Source organism: Dermacentor variabilis, chromosome 3, assembly GCF_050947875.1.
Source record: "Dermacentor variabilis isolate Ectoservices chromosome 3, ASM5094787v1, whole genome shotgun sequence".
NCBI classification, from domain to species: Eukaryota; Metazoa; Arthropoda; class Arachnida; order Ixodida; family Ixodidae; genus Dermacentor; species Dermacentor variabilis.
In genome coordinates, this window is record NC_134570.1 from 54588370 (window position 1) to 54603272 (window position 14903).

The window sequence follows — 14903 nt, forward strand, 5'->3', positions numbered from 1 at the left end:
CAAGACGCATCGCAGCGAAACTTTGCAACCGCGAAATGCCTTTTGCGTACACACAGACCTACTGATGGCGTCAGGAGCACCGTCGCACCCACTGCGCCCACACGCCACTAGAGACACCACGAGCACCACGGCAGGGTGGTGACAACTTTTGAGCAGCACCGCGCTGGTGTGCACCACAATGGCGACCCGGATGCATACTGCTTGACGTGCGCTTTTTGTGTCACTGATTTTAGGATGAAACTTGAACATCCTGACAAGTAGTATGGGAGATCGTGGTATCAGTAACATACTACAGAGAGAGAGAGGGGGAGGGAGGGAGGGAGGGAGAAATAAACGTTTATTTCTGAACTAGCGACTAGAGAGAAAGAGATCTCTCTTCATCCTCAGGTGCGCGCCCTCCTCAGAGAAAATATTTAAACCCGGAACAGCAAGTTTTCTTTCTTTTTTTCAATAAGCCTAGAATTTAATTTCACAGAACAAAAGCAGCTGAACTGTGACCGCCGACCAAGTTAGCGTGGCATTCTTTCTTAAGCGCGGTACTCTACAATTAGACATAAAAAATTTAAATTCACGAATTCAAGAAACAACTAGAAGAACATATTCTGCCCAATACTGATGCCCAGTTCATGCTGATAACCATTCTCTCAGTGTGCCTTCATTACATTTTCATTATCATACAATTAGATTGCTGTTTGATGTCCTTGTCACACATACGTATTCGAGTTCGCCAGTTATGCTTTGTACGTCATGTCATTTATACTGCTAGTTTATTAGTATTTAACGAGATTATCCCACAGTACTCTTCATATGCCTCTTATTTGTGCACATTAAATTCTTTAGTTACGTTATTCATACAAAAACCTGTAATTCTTCATTGTTAACGATTTGTTGAAACTACCGTAATATGTTCTTTATTGCCTTTAGTTTGCAAATGAGGTCCCGTCCCATTGCAGTCATTGACTTCGGGACCTCCTCCTGTATATTAGCATCCTGTAGTCTTTCTAATCGCCACAATAAAACCGATTCTGATTCGGATTCTGAAGGGTCAAATAGAGGCCATTCCAGCAGCCTCCAATTACCCGCCACGATCGACCAGGCTATACGGAGGGTGCACCTTGGGTTGCATCACAGTGGCGAATATGTCACCATACCGTAAACGGCGAGAAGCGGTATAGGCGCACCCTAAACGTTGCGAACCCGCGGATTGCAGGTTATGGACACGGTCTCCACCGGCGCCATATTGGTTCCACAGTTCTGCCATCGAACAAAACAAGTCGCGATTTTTCTTTTTTTTTCTGGAAGCGCCCACATTTGACCATGAAAAGTGAATCACGAGCTGGAATTCGCCAAAAGGAAGTGTTCGCTTAGTAATACATTCGCAAGAACGCTTCGAGCAAGCATTTAGAAGGAAAGCCTGCTCAGGAGTTTTACTCGGGAGGGAGTGGCATGGCGGTGTTGACTGAAATATACTCTACGGGGGGGGGGGGGGGGTGCGTGTCGCGGCGTAGAATGACGCCGAAATGAGACACCAGCCTGCAGCTGCACGACGCTTTCCGACGACAGCAGCTGTCACGTGTAACGTCACTAAAGCTCGTTCAGTACATAGCTTGTCCTGCAGGAAGCATATAGCACCGTTATATGTGAAAGTTTTCCCAAAGGAAAGTGCTCTTTGTCTCATCGCTCCGGAGTTCAAAGCACCCGCTCGGCCATCGCAAATGGTGATCGATCCACTGCACAGAAAAAAGATGTCGCATTCAACCGTTCCAAGTCTCCGCGTTTGACTTGTAAAGGCAATGCGCCGGTCCTTAGAACGGACACTGACGTCTGCATCAGACCTTGAAGGTGAGATCGCCCTGCCCTTGAGCAAAAAAACGCATCACATTTCAAACAAGGGTTTGTACTAACGACACCGAAGTTTCACGTTATTAGGTTCGAAGAGGTGCGTCGGATATGAACACTTTTTTTTAATCCGGCCCAAACATGCCACAAATGCTTATAGTGCAGAACTCAGTTGAATTTCGTCGGCCACTACACCTGCTGTCGATTTAGTCCTAAGACGAGGCTTCCGTGCGCCTCGCATCGGTCTGATGAATTCAAGTGGCCAACGGTGCGCGGTATAAGAAGTCTATATAGTGGCGAAGTATAGGTTCGACTCGTGCAGCCTTCTGCGACGGACTTACGTATGAACTTTTCGCTGGTCAGCCAGTGGTGGACATCGGAACTCGTCGAGCGTTGCGAGTGGTTGGCTGCCGACGAGACCGCTGACGCTGAAAGTTCAGGTTTGTGCCATGGGCTGACATTCTCGATTCGCTAAAAAGTTCGATTTGCGGAACAAGCACGACAGTTGCCATCGCCACCGCAAACTGTCACCATCACTCGAAATCACAGCATGCAAAGTGCCTTCTTACTCACTGTCACTGTCGTACTCACTGTCACTGTCGCACGCTCATAGAAGGCAGTATATGCTTTACTGCACGTGCATATATTTACATTCTTTTTTTGCACATGAACAGATTAGACAGTGCAATCGGCCGATATAAACTCTAGACCCGACCGAAATTACCGAAAACATCAGGATCACATCAAAGAAACTCTTGCCAAAGTGGTCCTTATCAGGGTACGCAGTTCCAGACTATACTGCACGTCTTAAGAACACTCTTTGTGTCGTCATCACCATATGCAGCGAAAAATAAATATATTAGAAGGACTCCCGGTAACCTTTACTGAGAGTTTACGGCACTATTGGCGGCGAGGAGTTACGGAGTCGCCATCTATCGGAAGCGCCTCGCTGGCGTAGTATGAGGGATCACGCGGCGCGCTGTTCATAGGTTTCGCTGTCAGCGCTCGCTGAAAACACCTCGCGCGAGCTCTCCAGGACATTTCTGTAAGTACTTTCGAAACGAGATAAGTTTCTTACTGTCTAAATAATTACATTGGGTAAACTGAAAGCACACAAACGTTTACAGACGCTATCTCTTTACCGAAAACGTACAGTCAATACCACTGCGCGCGGTCGCCGCGATGGAGTCTCCCGAACCGGCTTCTTGCGTGAAAGGTAGGTAAACGCTGAAAGCAAACTATGTGAAATATGTTCTTATAGTGTTTGCATAACTAAATGGAGCGTAATAGAACGAAGCCTCAATGCAGCGATCGCACAGGTTCGCAGCGACCGACTGCGCGTCCGCATGCTTGTCCGCGCACTGTTTCGCTTTCGCCGCGTGCGCGTATTCGCACCGTGCCATGAGCTGCCACCTGCCACCTGCCACCGGCCGCAGAATATGAGCATTTGACAGTATACAAGCAACCATTGTTGCGTGGGCGCTGTCAGAGCTGTTCAAAAATAATTTCATTTTAGAGACTTCGACGCCTACGGGGACTGGGATGTGCCGTCGCGACGATTCAATCTTTTCTTTCTTCTAAATTCTTTGACCTTTCAATATTATTTATCGAGTTGCGTCGCACTGCATGTTTATCGGTGTTCTCAGCGTGCGATTTCCCGCTGCTCCTTTTTTGTAATCCAGTGCATTAATTCACAATACAAACATGACCATGTGCCATGCTTTCTTTAAATGTGCTTCTTACCGCTCCCTTTCCACTCCACTGAACTTGCCAGTATCTATAGTATCAACAAGTTCATAGACCAAACCGTCATGACATTAGTCGGGCAGCGCACTCGGGCAAGCGTCTCAGTGCGCGTTTTCCGAACATCGCAGACCCGGCGCCGTAGCAGAAATCTTCCTCGCGTCTGTGCTTGCTGCATACCCGAGTTGTAGCCGATGACTGTTTGCCGGTTTTATGTTTCGCGAGCCAAGCTTCACGCAGCTTAGTGTCCTGCGGCTACGTGTGAATAAGGCTGACACCGGCCTCCGTTACGTACGTCCGGCCCTGCGGCACCGAGGAGTAGCCTACCATGTTGCGCGCCTTCAAAGGCAGCCACTACCTATTGTATTGCTTTCAAGCGTTGTAAAGGAGACACTCGAAGCGGGAAAATTTCGCCACTAAATGAGGACCGCAGCGTACGAGGAAATTGAAACTCGTTTTCAGCTCGCTTCGGCGCTCCCGAAGCAGCCGGCGCGGCCGCTATGTCCACGTGATCCCTCCTAGCACGTCACGCCGACGCATGCCGGTCGCATTCTGGCTGAACGGCGCGCGATCTATCTATCTATCTATCTATCTATCTATCTATCTATCTATCTATCTATCTATCTATCTATCTATCTATCTATCTATCTATCTATCTATCTATCTATCTATCTATCTATCTATCTGTCTGTCTGTCTGTCTGTCTGTCTGTCTGTCTGTCTGTCTGTCTGTCTGCAAAATTAATCTATCCACACATCGTTCAGCATAGCCATAGTGCAGCTACAACACGTTCATAGAGATCAAGCTATCAGTCAAAAATTCGTTCCACCCGTCATTCCTTTCACCTTGTAGCTGCGTAACTGACAGCACTTGCCGCGACGGTTCGCCCAGAACGCGCCCCGCCCGACAAGCATACTTACAGTGCGCTCCTTGAGCTGCGCAGTGACTCGAAGTGACCATCACGTAGAAGGACAGGCAGGGCATCTGCGATTTCGTCGACAGCACTCGTATGATTTTATAGCCGTCAATCACTTTGCCATGCTGGCTGCAAATTAAGCCTGCGTTTCAGCAGCAGGAAGTGAATGAGTGCACTCACCCACGTGCGTACCATTCGCCGAATGTGCATGGCGGGCATTCTTCTCAGTCGCGATGCCGATTGGGATGATGTTTTTCCAACGCCAAAAAAAGAAACAAAGAAAGTAGGGTTGTTCGAATAGCGATATTTCCGAATCGAATAGATTAAGAAATTTCGAGAGAAATGACGTCCGAACATCGAGTTGAGTATCAAATATACGTATATTTTTAATGTCTACGCATAGTTTCTGTGGAGTCATGTCTGACAAGCTATGAAGAACCAACGCAGTTTCCAACCAAAGAATGAGTTTAGCGTGCCTTTTGGAGGTCGTTATTTGTGGCGCTATGTTGCACCGTGTGTTATGGGAGGCTCTCCCCTTATGACCGTGCCTTACACGTACGTACGCGGGAGTCAATCGGTAGCTAGATCGCGTCACTTCCTCAAGAACCAGTTCGGAACCCTGCGTAACTTCTGCGACCACCAGGGGGGGGGGGGGGGGGGGGGCTATCCTGCAAGTGTTCACCTAGAGGGCATGTCCATTTCGTCTGCTGCTAAAGCGTTGATTGGCTGCTGGGGGAAGAGCACCTTATGACGCATACCACAGCCCAGCCAATCAGAACTCCAGCAGCAGATGCAATGGACATGTCCACTTGCAGAATACGCCCCCCCCCCAAAAAAAAAATAAAGGCGCATCGTCTAAACGACAGCGTCCCTACCCTCGTGACGCTAACTGTCACAAGGGAAAAATGTGAGAACGCTCCCCCTTGCCACCATTATACCACCGCCAGATGGCATCGTGCCGCGTCGCGGTGGTACCGTACCATCGTGCGGTTTTAGCCCCCTGTGTTAAACTGCAATATCTTCAAGATCGGCCCACGTTAACGGTGAAGCAATTCAGTTCCAACAGAAATCTAAGCCCGTGAGAAAAAAAAAATCTATTTACATTGTTCGGTGAAGGCATTTATTGGCGCCCACAAGTGAACTTCCTGAGTTCACTTGTGAACTCAGGAAGCTGAGCGGCCATTAAATGAGAAATAACTGCCTACGGTTATCTGCCACGCCACGACAGCGACGAGTAATACAACAAGGGTGCAGCAGTCGCCAGATGAGCGTGGATTGTGTTCCTTGAACGAGATAAGCGAGACACTATACACCACAGCAGATTGTAGGCCACCATGGTGAGACCGAACACACGAGAAATTGAGTCGCCTGAATCGAGACATCAAACTCTTATATAATCTGCCCAAAAGTCAGAACATTCTTAATGATTGGAAATGACTGAGCATAATTGTTTCTGCCCCATGCCTCTTCGCGATAACCAGGACTATCCAGCATTATACACGGAATTATTCGAAACAGTCCTAACTGGCATCGGCCTTGACCTAACCAGAGAACTCTCTCGTTCGGGACTCCAATTGGCGTTGCTATACCATTCGAACAGAAACAAATATTTGACAGCTTCGAATGGTGAATTGTCGAGCCAAATGCGAATCGAATAGAGAAGAATATTCGATTCGCAAGTTAAATATCGATATATTTGCTCTCCTCTAAAAGAAAGAAAAGGTGGAGACCTTACTGCTATAGTTTCGTAAAAGCAAACAGTTATCACCTGGCTACTAACTCTGAACAGCGGAGATAAAATATTCCGCATCAATTCGATTCAAGTTTATTTCCATTTATAGGCAGGAGTCTGTGACGACAGCTTGACAAGGGTCTCAGCCCCTCATGGACAATAGAGCAGTAGAAGTAAGGCAATCATGACAAGCAGGTTGTCCTGATTTGTACATGTTACAGAAAAATAAGACAATTGACTACAATTAGAATTACTTCAGTAAACAAATTTAATCGATGGCAGTGACCAATTATACTGCCTCAGGAAAGTAATCGGGAAATTCATAAAAAGAAAGCAATCGATTACATTTACGTTACTTTCCATCCCACATTTATTATTATAATCGAGCAGACACGGCAAACAGAACGAGCTGACCTGGCTCTTTTAGTACGTCGATCCTCTCCAGCCCTTCACACGGTGTTTATGTTAACTACCAAATGCATTTAAAAAAAATTCGTGAGTCCTCTTTACTGCCCCGTTTTCTTGTGCAGTCATCATCAGCGACACTGGAAATTCACTCGACCTCCACACTTGGTGGAAGAGTTTCGTTGTAACATACGAACGCCTAGCGTACAAGATTTCGATCACACACTGACGCAGCGCTAGGATCTATGTCGCGATCTGATGAAGCGCGTCGCATCAGTGTTGCTGGGGCTCGGAGGACTCTCGGTATAGGGCCAATGAAAAGATGAACAAAAATAATGTCCTTAGGCGATGTCCTCGCATCAACGTAGGAACTAGCCATAGAATTTTTTATTTATTTTATCTATTGACAGTACCCTTAAAGGCCTTCAGTTGAGAGTAAAACAAAAGGGGGAAAGGGGGACAATACAAACTTAAAGTGATTAAAAAGTAGTAGTAAAATAAAAGAAACAATGGGATCAAGTACAGAATAAAATTATGCGAACACAGTTTAGCCAGTAAGGAGCAAAGTGTCGATGGGGTGGAAATGCGAAAACAGCCGTGTGCTTATAGATTTAGGTGCACGTTAAGGAACCCCAGATAGTCCAAATTTCCGGAGTCCTCAACTACGGCGTGCCTCATGATCAGATCGTGGTTTTGGCACGTAAAACCCTACATTTTCTTTTTTTATGAGGCAAAGCATAAAAAGTAACAAAAATTACACAAAGAAATAATGCACAGAGCACAATCACATGGTTAAAATATGCACACTCACATAGCCTATGTTATCAATGCAAGTACGTAATTTAGCCACGTAGCGCCGGTTTGATTCGTCAGCCAACATCTAGTGTAAATCCTGCCCGCCCGGCAGTTTGCTCGTTAAATATTTAGATTTCAACCGAGAAACTGCGAGGGCCGCCAGCAGAAGTTCACGTTCCTCGAAAAGGTGGCCTAAAGTGTAATCTAAATAAATACGTAACTTAGTATCATTAAGGCCTAAAAGTACTGTTCGTGAGGTGTTACAATCGCAAGGTTAACTGCGTACGAGTTACGTATCGGACTGAGAATGGACGAGAATAAAGCATAGGGAAAACTATTTGTAGCTTTAATTGAAGTGTAGCGATGCTAAAGGGAAGTGAAAATGGTCGTGTGTGTGTGCGTATGTGTGTGTGCGTGTGTGTGTGTGCGTGCGTGTGTGTGTGTGTGCGTGCGCGTGCGTGCCCACGAAACACGCAAGCAGCTATTTGATGTCTAAGAGATGTCTTGAACGGCTAATTCAAAAGCCTAGTAGCTGTCTTGATCAAGACATTTTGTAGCCATGGACGTCTAGAAGTACTTCAGTAAGCTCTGCTAACGTTACGCTAAAAGTTGGCTAATGGACAGCTTGACAAGAACAACTGAAGACTTTTATTAGACATTCCTTCAAATTTTTGCGGCAGCTGTTACAGTAACACGACGTTTGCCCACAGTTACAATTTATCTTAAACGAGGCATGGACATCAGGAAAATAAGTTTCTATTCTCGAATAGAGTGATGCACAGGTAGTTCTTCCAGATGTGAACCACGGGAATAGTGTAGTACAGCCTCATTGGTCAATTAGTGCTTTTTGATTAGACCAATCAATTGAATGCTACCTGTCAGAATTATTTTGCAAATAGAACAAGATCTGTATTGTATGCTGATATTCCAATGTTCACCCATTGACCTAAACAAGAACATCTCCGCATGAAACACGTCCATTATTGACAAAACTTTGCCCTGCTGGGTCACCACGAAATTGAAATAGTTTCTAGCAAAGAAAAATTTTGTCAGTGATGCTGCAGTTCAGGCAAAAATTACACCCTGGTTTCAGCTACAGGGGGCACAATAGCCTTACACCAGTATACGAAACTGAACACTGTGCTGCAATGAGTTCAGAAATAAAGGATAGTACACATCTGGAAAAGCGCTCTGCAAACTACTCTAACTAGCAATATATATTTTTTCTGATGTCCATGCTTCATTTAAAAGTAAATTGTAACTTACTTTGTGGGTAAGCCACACAGGCTTGCACAGCATCACGCAGAAATAATGGCCAGTTCTTCGGCATACCATCCATTAGTGAATTCCTTGTACGTTGCATGTTACCAGAACTGAAAGATAAATCATAATATGCTGTTATTTTTTTTCATAAACTGTACGATGAGCTTTTCATGCATAAAAGATGATTGCAAGTGAAAATGCAGCAAGACATCAACTGCACACCATGTCACATACTCATACTTTATTACCTAATAAATTAGAAAAGATGCAGAAAGTGCAATCAACAAGAGTGACAAATAGCAGCAAAGGTGATCATGGATAAATCTTGAAGATGATTGCCGCCGCTGCCAGAGTAGGCCAGCCTTCGTAGGAGAGCACTTGCTGCCCACAAAAGCTTGCTGTCACAGGCCACGCGTGACGGTTCTTGTAGACATAGCAAGCAATACCTGCACAGAAGAGGAAAAAAAAGGCGAGGGAGGAAATGGGAATATTGAAATTGAAACTTCAATTAGAAATGTGTGCCAAGTAAAACGTTTGGTTCACATTAAAAATAAATTTAAGCACTCCTTTCTTTTAAATTACGGGTATCTTAAGGTATGTATGCGATGATGTTTACAATGACTAGTATATTTCCTATCATAAGAAGCCAACAAACACTGACACCAGGGACAACATAGGGGAAATTACTTGTGCTTAATAAATGAAATAAAGAAACGATAAATTAATGGAAATTAAAGTGGATGAAAAAACACCTTGCAGCAGGTGGGAACCGAACCCACAACCTTCGCATTTCGCGTGCTATGCTCTACCAATTCAGCTACAGCGGCGTCGTTTTCCCATCCACTTTCTTGGGTATTTATGTGTCCTAGTAGAACCCTGTGAGTGTTAGCCAGCGCCACAACTCAGAGACCTTGTTCCTGGCATATAGTCAGTGGCGTAGCAACAGGGGGGGCCGGGGGCCCCGGGTGCAAGGGACCAGTGGGGGGGGGGGGGGTGTCATATACGCCTGAAGACACCCCTCTTTCCGCCGGCTTGACTGGGCGCAAATTGCAAAGAATGCTCCGGTATCCAGTAGCCCGAGCTCATGCACCCGATGCGTTGCGCCGCAGAATTGTGGGCTGCAGCTCTATCAACACCCCACGTAATAATTGCACGAATGTGCGGGCTAAAAAAATTAATTCGAGAAAAGATCGCTAAACTGCTCGCCTTAGCGGAACGTTTCATGTGGGGTACGCTCGTGCTGTGCGTTCATGCTGGGAGCAGGAGTCGCTAAACATACAGTGAGGCGTTGTAAGGCGTTGAGGCTCTTGGGTCCCTCTTCCGTTCAGAACGCGCAGCGAAGACGAACAGAGACAGCAGCAAGAGGGCGTTCAACCAGCGTGCCCGGCGCTCGCGTTTACGGCGAAGCGTTCGTTGTGAGCGACGTTGCATAAGTGGGGCCGTCAAAAGTCGCGAATGGGATTCTCTGGATCGTCTTCAGACTCGGCTCCGCCGAAGAGTTTGGCGGCGTATGACTTGACAGGCTGTAGTCGCGGGCCCGCCGCGATGTCCGGCTCGCTTTTACTTCCCCTCTCCCGCTCGCTCCGAGAAGCCGCTGCGAAACCTGCCGTTATGTTTCACGCTTTCCTTCTTACCCTCGAAAGTTTCAGAAAACTGTTGTTGTTGTGTGACTTCATGTTACAAGTACAGTGTCTGTATAAGCTGCACAGAATTTTATCCAAAAAGGAGGTGAATTTTGTAAGGATATTTCCCGATCGAGATTCTATGAAGTTATGTCTTTTTGTGATTACTAGGAACTCGGTAGCGCGAAAAATATGGCAGATAAGTAATAACCATATCCTTAATAATCCCGTAATTAGTACTTATAGAGGAAGCACTTCAATTCGAGAATTGATGACTCAAAGTCATAATACTGACTCAATAAGAACTTCTTAAACAAAATCGTTTTGCGTGCTACAACCTACAGTACTTTGGCACTGTGGGCGGCGCCCAGTATATGGCAGCAGCGAAAGAAATATGAAATAGTGGACCAGTGACGTTGATCCCTTAATCCTCTCCATTGCGAGTGCAGACAACAGTAATGCAAGCTTTCGTTGGGACGGGCTTCATCGGGGCCTTTTCTTTCTTTTTTTATGGTGACGCCAAGAATCGACGCGAAGCGTGCTCTATTCTGTTCCTAACCTTGCGGTGGTACCGCAGCTCGGATAATCACGTTTGTCCGTATAGCAGCAAATGAAAACAAAGCTTTATTGATCAGAATGAAGAGAAATCGTAATTGTCATAGCATTGGCGCCCGCGCAGCGGGGAGGCAGGTAGCGTTTTCTAATAGGGTGGGGAGATCAGCGTCACTGACAGACAATTTAATTTTCGTTTTCGTTCAGGGCTGCCCACAGACAAAATACTGCGTGCCATAGTACCTAGGAAGATTTTTGTGAAGTTGTTGTTGGGCAAGATATGAATGTCGTGCTTCAATTTTGCAAATGCAATATTGCCACTAAAATTGGTAATTAAAACTTTATTATAAAGATATGTTTTGCTACTTGTGACGTGAGCCATATTTTCCACGATGCCGCATTTGTATTGGCTGCCAAGCCTTACAGTCTGACAGAAGATGTGCACATGGGCTTATCACACGTTATCAGTGCAGCACCCTGTGTTATTTGGCACAGGAAAAACAGCGTGTATATTTGCTGCATTCGCCATCTCTGGGAAAGAAAGCGAAGGAGATGGGGACCCGGGGAACGTGCGCGGTATCCAAGGCGGCTGTACTGGTGCTGAAACCCGGAAATTGTCGATATCCCCGCCTTCCTCGACTACATCAGGGGGGGGGGGTTGACAGAAGACCTATGGGCCCCGGGTGCCAGACGACCTTGCTACGCCACTGCATATAGTCATTAAGTTGCATAGCAGAGTCAAAGTCAGCCTTTAAATTATTATATGGTGTTTTGTGGCTAAAAAGACACTTATCAACCTGTCAAACAAGTCTGAGAAGCTTCCTGCAAAATATAATCAGTTTAAAACAGTAATTCACTCTGCAGGTAAATGATGTACTAACTTAATTAGCGTTTTATATTGTAGAACTAAAAGCAAGTTTGGCATTTTGCGCGGCCTAGCTGTTGCCTTTCTTTCAAACTTAAACATGACACAGTACAAAGTAAGTAGGTAGCATGCAAAGGAGGACTGGTGATAAAGTAGTGTTCCACAGCAACACTCCTAGCTAGATCAATCACTTAATTTTTGTTGATATATTTTCATGTGACCCTAATTGGCTTACGGCACCTCACACAAATGATGCAACACCTTGGATGATGCGTCATACAAAATTGAAAGTATCTCATGATGTGATCAAACGATAACATTCACTCTGGGCAGTGTTTACATGCTGTTTGCGCGAGAAAGTGCAAAGTGATTCATATAAGTGGCAAATTCATCAGTGCATCTATAGCCTCAGGTAATTCTGAGCATCTATGTTGACTTGCAATAGAGAAGCCACTGCACACAAAAAGGTGTATTCAAGTAATAGTCCATGCTGAATAATTGCCCACCTAGTGAAAAGGCAAATGTGGCAGGCTAATGGGCCAGGGCAAATAGATTGCTAAATTCTGATAACACCTCCAATGATATTATTGAAATAGGTGATAAAAAACAGCACAGGTAAAATTGCAGTTATGACAAAATTTTAAAAGCACCTCTACAAACTGCTGGAACCCTCAGCATCATAACTGTTCTACACGCACATATGTTGCAGCGCAATCTATATATCAGACGCAGGCGCCTCCACACATCACTTTGTGATCTCCTCACAATAAGGTTAAAAAGAGTCTGGCACAAACTACCGGATGTGATTCATTTTACAAGTGCCAGCCAAGTGCTGATGGTGGTAGAGCGAAATTGAAGTTTGTCCTTGTATGGAAGCGTCGGCCCATGTTTTATCAATTCTAGCGGCAAAGCACACCTTTTACAGCACACATAAATATTAAATTAGACTGCTTGCTGATGCTGTACAGTAAATTCCTGTAAAGAAACTAAATCACACAGAAAACATTTAGAATACCAAACTAATCAAATACTGGCTTGAATACATTTGTGCATTAGGGAAGCAAGGTGTAATGTACACTGTTGTAGCAAATTTTTGCTCATGTGTGGAATACTTGTATGACACAGAAGAGTTAATTTTTGAGTTCTTACATAGCAACGACTACCTACAGGTACATTTTGTAAGGCTTAGGGAAACTAATTATTAGTAGAACTGTGTATGTAACTGAGAAACTGAGAACTGACAAACTGAGAACTGAGAAATTGGTTATAATAGTGGTAGCTTATAATGGACCAGTGCAAAAAAATGCCCGTTTGTGAGACACCAACTAGCCATTTTACCACGAAGCGCTCCCTGGCCTTAACCCATATAAAAAGCACTGGGAGGACCAGAGAGGGTACAGTACATTGGCTTACACTGATCATGATGAGGTCCCGTCATCCAGCTAGCGTCAAGGTACAAGATGGATGTCCAGCAGTCTATAGAGTGAAAGGAACAAAATAAGATAGCATCAAGTCAGTTGAAAGGCAGATTTGCAATTACAATTAAGGTGACCCAGTCACGGTCATTCATTAATATATGCCAAGCTGTCGTGATTTCACTCCCAGGTGAAGCACCTACTAGGTTAAAGGCTTTGCTGCTTATTTAGAACAAAACACAAGTGAAATTTGTACATCAGCAGACGATTTAATTTGGAATTGTATAGATGAAGTAAACATTGCAGTTATATTTTTGTTTTGCTATAAAGTGGGAGCGCTACAAACTGCATAGTCACTGACACAGACGCGCGCACACGCAAGAACAAAAGGACACAAAATAGGGCGAGTTCAGTCTGGTTCAGCATTACAGCCAGCGCGTCGTCTTCGAATGCACTCCTTCGGTAGGTTCGTGCTACGTTAACCACAAAGACTAACAAGCAGGGCAAAGTTCTGACTGGTGTTGAGGAAGTCGTGGAGCGCGGTAGTGCTGAACGTGAACACAAGTAGAACCCTCGTATAAGTAATGACGAAAACTCGCAGGGCAGAAGAGCCCATATATCAAGAATTGTCGCGGGTAACACCTAAAAATATTCACATTGTTGACGAAAAACGAAGTGCAATATATTTCACTTACCGGAAAAAGTGTTATCCGAACGTGCGACGTACAAAGACGCACCGAGACAAGAAGGCGGCGAACGCTGATCCCGCCATTGTAGTAGTAAGCCGTTGGCGAAAACACGCAATACAGCCGACGTCACGAAGCACTGATGCAAAACACACGGCAAACAGCATTAGCATAGCTAAATGACTTCAGTTAATATCCAGTATAAATGTACAGAACGGCTTAGAATGAAGCACAACTGGATAACGAACCCACCACCGAGACATTGCGGGCGGCAGTGGTCGTTTTTTCAGTCTTCCTGCCTCCCAGTGTTTCCAGCACAGAATGATATGCCCGAGAAATTTGGATTAAGCCGCCGATGTGATCGCAGCGCGGTGGCTCTGTGACACCGCTGTGCAACGCCTGCGTTTCGCTCCTGCTGCTGTCAGCTGCGCGAGCATAGAATGGTTTCCAGGCGTCGTGTGCGCGCCCCGTATGGAAAACAATAACACGCCCTTGATTGTTGAAGTTCTGGTGTGAAATTATTTAATATTAAAATCAATTAACTAATGTTGCTTCCAACGAGTTCGATTTGTCTGTGGCGTCTTTTATTCGCTAACGCCGACGGCCGACGGTAACCGCACTTTTAACACGTCGTTTGGCATTTTATGCACTTTTAGACAAAGAGATCTAGAAAAGTTCTTGAGTTAGACATTATGAATGTGTTTACCAAAACACACTCTAGTGACACCAGTAGTGGGTTTTGCCGCAGATAGAATATATACTAGCATATTCCAAGTGCGGAGGTTATGTTTAGAAGAAATTCTATTTTCAGTCTTGTCATAGACCAAGATGTCTATAGCCGTTTGTAGCCGTTTCAAGAAGTTTTTAAGAAGTTCTGTGTTTCGTGGGTGTGCGTGTGTGTGCGTGCGCGTGCGTGCGTGCTTGCGTGCGTCTGTGTGTGTGTGTGTGTTTTAAACCAAGTAGGTATAAAAAAATTGCTGGAGTGGAGATGCCGTCTGGAAAGTGAAGCTGAGCCGCTGTCATCTTACCATATAGGCAAGAAGAAACGTTAGCAAATAGCGGGGTATATA

The 14903-nt window shown here is 45.2% G+C and overlaps 1 long non-coding RNA gene across 1 annotated transcript; it reads right to left on the reverse strand.

Annotated features, from left to right (window-relative positions):
• Positions 1-8751: 8751 nt before the first annotated feature.
• Positions 8752-14137, reverse strand: LOC142573962 (uncharacterized). The gene is made up of 3 exons (XR_012826382.1): positions 13843-14137; positions 13146-13208; positions 8752-9139 (listed from the first exon to the last, which is right to left on the reverse strand). It is a non-coding gene; the product is annotated as an uncharacterized LOC142573962 (long non-coding RNA).
• Positions 14138-14903: the final 766 nt, after the last annotated feature.